This window comes from Eptesicus fuscus, chromosome 2 (assembly GCF_027574615.1).
Source record: "Eptesicus fuscus isolate TK198812 chromosome 2, DD_ASM_mEF_20220401, whole genome shotgun sequence".
Taxonomy (NCBI): Eukaryota; Metazoa; Chordata; class Mammalia; order Chiroptera; family Vespertilionidae; genus Eptesicus; species Eptesicus fuscus.
The window spans coordinates 62,082,898-62,088,897 of NC_072474.1; positions in this window are offsets into that span (position 1 = coordinate 62,082,898).

Here is a 6,000-nt window from a genome sequence, read left to right on the forward strand (position 1 = left end):
ATGGATTGCATATGGGCTATTGGAGGCAAAATGAAGTCAAAGATAATTTCAAAAATTTTGACCTAAGCAGTTAAACCTAAAGATAGAATTGCCAATAATCAAAATGTGAAAGGACAGGGTAGAGGACAGAGTATTAGTAGTTTAGTCTTTAAACATGCTGATATTTACATATCCAATATATATCCAAGTGGAGATGTCTAGTAGGAAGTTGGATTCACGATTCTAGAATTCAGGAGAAACCATGGGCTTTATACGAGATGGCAGAATTTAGTGAATACAGATAGAAAAAAAAGTGCATCAAGGAATGAGAAGTCCTCAATCCTAGAGCACTCTAACATGACAAGTTTAGAGAGAAGAGTAGGAGACAGAATGAGTTAACAGTGAGGTCCAAGAAAAACCAAAAGATAGTGATATAATGGAAACAAAGTGAAGAAACTGAATCAAAGAAAATGGTATAATTAACCCTGTCAAATGTGCTGATAGCTAAAACAAGATGAGGACTGGGAGTTGGCCACCAGATTTAGTAATTAGTAATATGGAAACCATTGGTTACCTTGACAAGAGCCAATTCTTTGGAATGCTGGGGGAACCATCCTGATTGGAAGGAGTTGAATAAAAAAATGGAGAAGAGAAAATGAAAACAGACAATGGAGACTACTCTTCTCAGAAGTTTTACAGTAATAGGGATTAAAGAAAAAGGGTTAACTATTGAGAGAATGAGGCCAAGAGAAGATATTATTTTATATGAAAGATGTTCTGGGAGATAAGAATGCTCTACTAGAGAGCAAAGAAACTATGTAGAAGATGGAATTGCTAAATAAATGTCTATATAACAAGATGAAAAAGGATCAAGTGCGCAAGTGGATAGGCTGACTTAAGCTAGAGCATGGCTAAGCTAATAGACAAGAAGGCAGCTATGGTGGAGGACATTTCATGGAAGTTTTCTATTAATTCCTTCAATTGTCTTGGTGAGGAAGTTAGGCGTGACAACAGGAAAGAAGGGGTTATAGGTTTGAGGGTGGAAGAAAAATGTGAAGTAGTTGTATGGGAGACTGAATGAGCTCTGCCATTGCCTGGCAGCGGTAAGGACCCACTTGAGGTTTACATGCTGAATTGTGAAGCAGTCAGAGTGCTGCAAGTTTTTCTCCAGAAATGATGAGCTGCATGGCTGTAGGCTCAGAGGAAGAAGGACTTGACCCAACTGTAATTTCATGAAGCAGTACAATGAAGGAAGAGATGGGGCAAGGGAGCTGAGAGTAAATGTAAGGGAGTTTATTAGGATTACCCATGAATTAAACTGGGTAAGAAGGGAATGAAGGTGTCCCAGGGAGAGAGACAGATTAATGGTAGTGGATCAATGAACTGTCGTTCCCAGGGGAGGTCAAAGGATGACAGCAGTGAACTGAGAGGAGGTACAGAATAGAGGCTGGAGTATAAGGAATTGAAATTATTAAGAGTTTGCAGTTATTTCTAATCACAAGGTCTAGAATATAACCATGAGAGTGAGAGCCTGCCCTAGGCTGAAGACAACTTGTAAAGCAAGCAATGAGGGATAGATTTGGACATGACAGGCAATAAGTTGATAATTACGATTTTATGCTTTTAACTATGTGTATGTTTTATTTCAATTAAAATTTTAAATTGAATTTTATTTTCTGTATCTGTACCTTTAAGTCCCTGATTTTCAGGCCTATCTATTGAGTCTTTTCTCTTAGATATCCTTTATGTACCTTAAATTCATAAATGAGCCATCCTCTTTCACCACTCCCCTGGAGGAATCCTGTTCCTGCTTCTTCTCCTATCATTTGTATCTCACCTGGTAGCTCTAAATCAGAAAGATAGGAGTTAATGTATACAACCCGTACCCAATCAGACACATTTATACACATACTGCCACACACATTCACATTGCCCCACACACAAACACACACATAACTACATCCAGTTTGTCATTAAATAAAATCATTCAATGTTCTTATCTCTCTAAATTATTCCCTCCTTTGCTTTCCTCTGCCTTACTTTAGGCCCTCATTATCCTGATAGCCTCCTAATGGCCTCTGTCACCACTCCCCAACACACCAATCTACATTTCACACTGCCACCAGGGGTATTTTTCTAAATTCAAATCTTATGCTATCTTTCAACCCTTTGTGGAATTCATCAGCCAATCACCCTTGATTGCTTTCAGAATGAAATCCAAAATCTTAACATAGCAGACAGAGGCCATGATCTGGCTATTTGTCCAGCCTTACTGTCATAAATTATTCCAGATGTATTTGATGCTCCAGTCACACCAAACTCCAGGCATTTCTCCAACAGAAAAAAGGCTTTTATAATGGGAATCAGAGATAATGCAATCAATTAAGTATGAAACCTACTTTGCATTTTGTAAACTATTATTGATTATAAGTCAATCTCTATGGGGAATTAAAAGCTCAGTAGGGGACTCATGCAAAGCATGGAAACACATGCCTGCTTTGAGTGCATGGCCAGATGCTCAGCCAACCTCTTTCTTTGAACTTCTGTTGTTGGGCTCTTTTTTTAACCTTTGGCAGTAGTGATAAATGCTGCACACATAGTTGTGAAGTCAGGACTCAGCAACAGAAGGAACTCAGGCTGTGTGGACCAAAGAGCAATTGCAAAAATGTTTAGTTTTGATGTTGCCCATTTTAATTTTGATTTTGATTGTTATTTATATTATAAACATACCCTTGTAACAATAGAGATATCATCATTATTAAAAATTTCTGCAGAATAAATACCTTACTATTACAATCTTAAAGATCTCTAGATATCTTTTTCTACCTATATTCTTTCATTGCAGCAGTTATAATGTGACTTTTAATAATGGGAGGTTTCTTAGGAATACAGCCACATAGACTCTACTTTCTCTAGCTAATTTCTGCTGATCCTCCTTGACTTAAAAATATCATCACCTTTGGAAAGCTTTTTCTGATTCTCTCAGATTAAATCCACTGCTCTTTATCCCTGCTGCCATGACAATCTAGATACATTTCTCTCATTGAACTTCACACTCCATGTTACAGTTATTTACTTAATGTTTCCTCTCTCTCCTGCCTGTCTGAAGTAGGAACTCAAAAGTAGAAGCCCTCCTTCATCCGCATATCACCATAGCCTTCAGTGGTGCTTCATACAGAGTATCACATACATGTTTGTTAAAAGGAACTGATAGATCATTCAGTGGCTATTGGTTGATTGTACAATTGCTATTCTTGTTTATTTTGCAAATTTTAAATGGTTTGAGAGCCCCTTCCTGAAAATTTTCTCAAGAGCTTCAAATGTCTAAACTACAATAATTTGCTCTAAGCATTTATTACTATAGCTCACATGTAGATTGGGATACCACACCATGGAAAACCAGTCTCGTCACTTCACATTCAGGGAGCTGGACTATGCTTAAACCATTACCCATCTTACCTGACAAAAAGGATTAGCTGCCATTGTCCTCTAAGACCTGATTCTTTTGCCAAACTGAGAAGACATTTAGAAATCAATAACTCGTAAAACATGCTAATAGCTTCAAATAAGCTTTTTCAGAATTGTATCATTAGTAAAATTCCCTGAATAGCATGTACTCTATCTACCTCTCCCACTCACATCAAACTAAGTCACTAACTGTGTATATTTATTTGTTCACTAGAGGCCCGGTGCATGAAATTCATGCACAGAGGAAGGGGATGTGTCCCTCAGCCCAGCCTGCACCCTCTCCAATCTGGGACCCCTCAAGAGATGTCCGACTGCCCATGCCTTTCACAATCCAAGACTGCTGGCTCCCAACTGCTCTCCTGCCTGCCTTCCTGATTGCCCCTAACCGCTTTTGCCTGCCAGCCTAATCACCTCCTAACTGCTCCGCTGCCAGCCTGATTGCCCCTAACTTCCCTCCCCTGCCAGCCTGGTTACCCCTAACTTGGCTTCCTCCATTGCCAGGGAAACCCAAGCCTCCTGCTCGCTCCGTAGCTGAAGCCATCTTGTTAGGGTTAATTTGCATACTCGATCCTGATTGGCTGATGGGCATGGCTTTGGGCGTAGCAGAGGTACAGTCAATTCGCATGTTTCTCTTTTATTAGTGTAGATTTGTTTACTTAAGATTTATACTCTACATTCCTAAAAATAATTTTATAGGAGTGATTAGCCAGGAATACCATTAATATCTATATTTCAGAGAGAGGGAGCCAAGATGGCGGCGGAGTGGAATGGCTGATCTGTTGCCTCGCATGGCAGTTTCGGAAATACAACTAAAAGATGGACTGGTGAGCACGGCGACTCCTGCTCGCGTCTCCCCAGGCCAGGCGGCTGCTCCTCTCAGTCAGCACCTCAGCCAGGACCATGGGCTCGTAGGCGGCCACAGCAGCTGCTGTGGCGGCGGCCGCAGACTCGGCGCAGTGGCTCTCGGTGAAGGGTGGGGGTTCCCTTGGGGCGTGGGGCAGCCTGGGCGAAGGGCCTGTGGTGGTTTTCAGGCTGGCCATGCCCCCCGGTGACCCAAGCAGAGGCCCTGGTATCTGGGATTTATGTATCTTCTACAATTGAAACTTTGCAGCCTGGAGTGGAGCCAAGCCTCCTGCTTGCTCCGTGGCAGCAGCCATTTCTGTTGGGACTTATGTATCTTCTATAATTGAAACTTTGTAGCCTGGAGCTGAGGCCTAGGCCAGCCAGGGCTGCAGAAGCTTGGCTTCCTCCATTGCCAAGGGCAACCCTGGCCTCCTGCTCTTCCAGCTCCGTGGCTGCCACCATTTCTGTTGGAATTTACTTACCTTCTATAATTGAAACTTGGTAGCATTGAGTGGATGTCTAGGCCGGCAAGGGCAGGTGGAAAGCTTGGCTTCCTCCATTGCCAGGGAAACCCAAGCCTTCCTCCTGCTCTCTGTGGCTGCAGCCATCTTGGTTGGGTTTATTTGCATATTTTGCTCCTGATTGGCTGGTGGGCATGGCTTGTGGGTGTGACGGAGATACACTCAATTTGCATATTGCTCTCTTATTAGATAGGATATATATATATATAGATATATATATATATATATCAGTGACCTTATAATTCATGGGTATGTGGCAGTAGCTAATAGTCTTGGTTTTAAATCAGTAGCTTGGTTTTATATCTGCTTTCTCTGGCCTTTGTATCAGCAATTTTTCAAGAATAGTTTACAAATCAACAATATTGTGGTATCACAGGAGCTTGTGTACAGAATGTGATTCTGTGTGAATCTGTGTGTATGACATTAAAGAGAACTTACTGCTGTCCTGCATAACCAAATGATTGGTAGGTTTTTTTTAATTTGAATAAATACAGCTGATAATTCAAGAGCAAAGCATTAGAAAGTAATTTTACTTTTTGAAAATCAATCACTGTAGCAAACTGCACACTTAAAATGGATGCCTTATCTTGTATGTAAATGATACCTCAGTAATTTGAAATAATCAATATTTATAGTGATAGAAAGTAGATTAGTGGATTCATAAGGCTGATGAGGTGGGGATGATATAAAGGGGCATGAAGGAACTTTGGGGGGTTATGGAAATGGTTCTATACCTTGATTGCAGCTGGGGATTATTTGGGTGAATATATTTGTCAAAATCTATCAAACATAATTTACTTTTATGTAAATTATATCTCAATAAAGATGAGCAAAACAAAAATCAATGGCTAAGCAAAGCAAAATTATTGTTTTATTCAATCTCCATTAAGTTGCTATTTTAAGGATTTATAATAAACTAATGGTGAGTATTGTATCTTTATGGTGACTTTTCTTTGTCAGATATCTCACAGACAAAAATAATGCATGTAGATCTCATTAAATGACTACCATCATTAAATTTCTTTCTCTATGAAGAGACGTTATTAATGTTCCATAATGCAAGGTCACTGAGTTGGTCATGTATATTAAAGTGAGTAGAACATTCCATATACATACCAACTTCCCATCCAATTCTGAGGCCTGTTCTAAAAGAAATGCAAATAGCTGGTAAACTTGTGAATTCACAAAT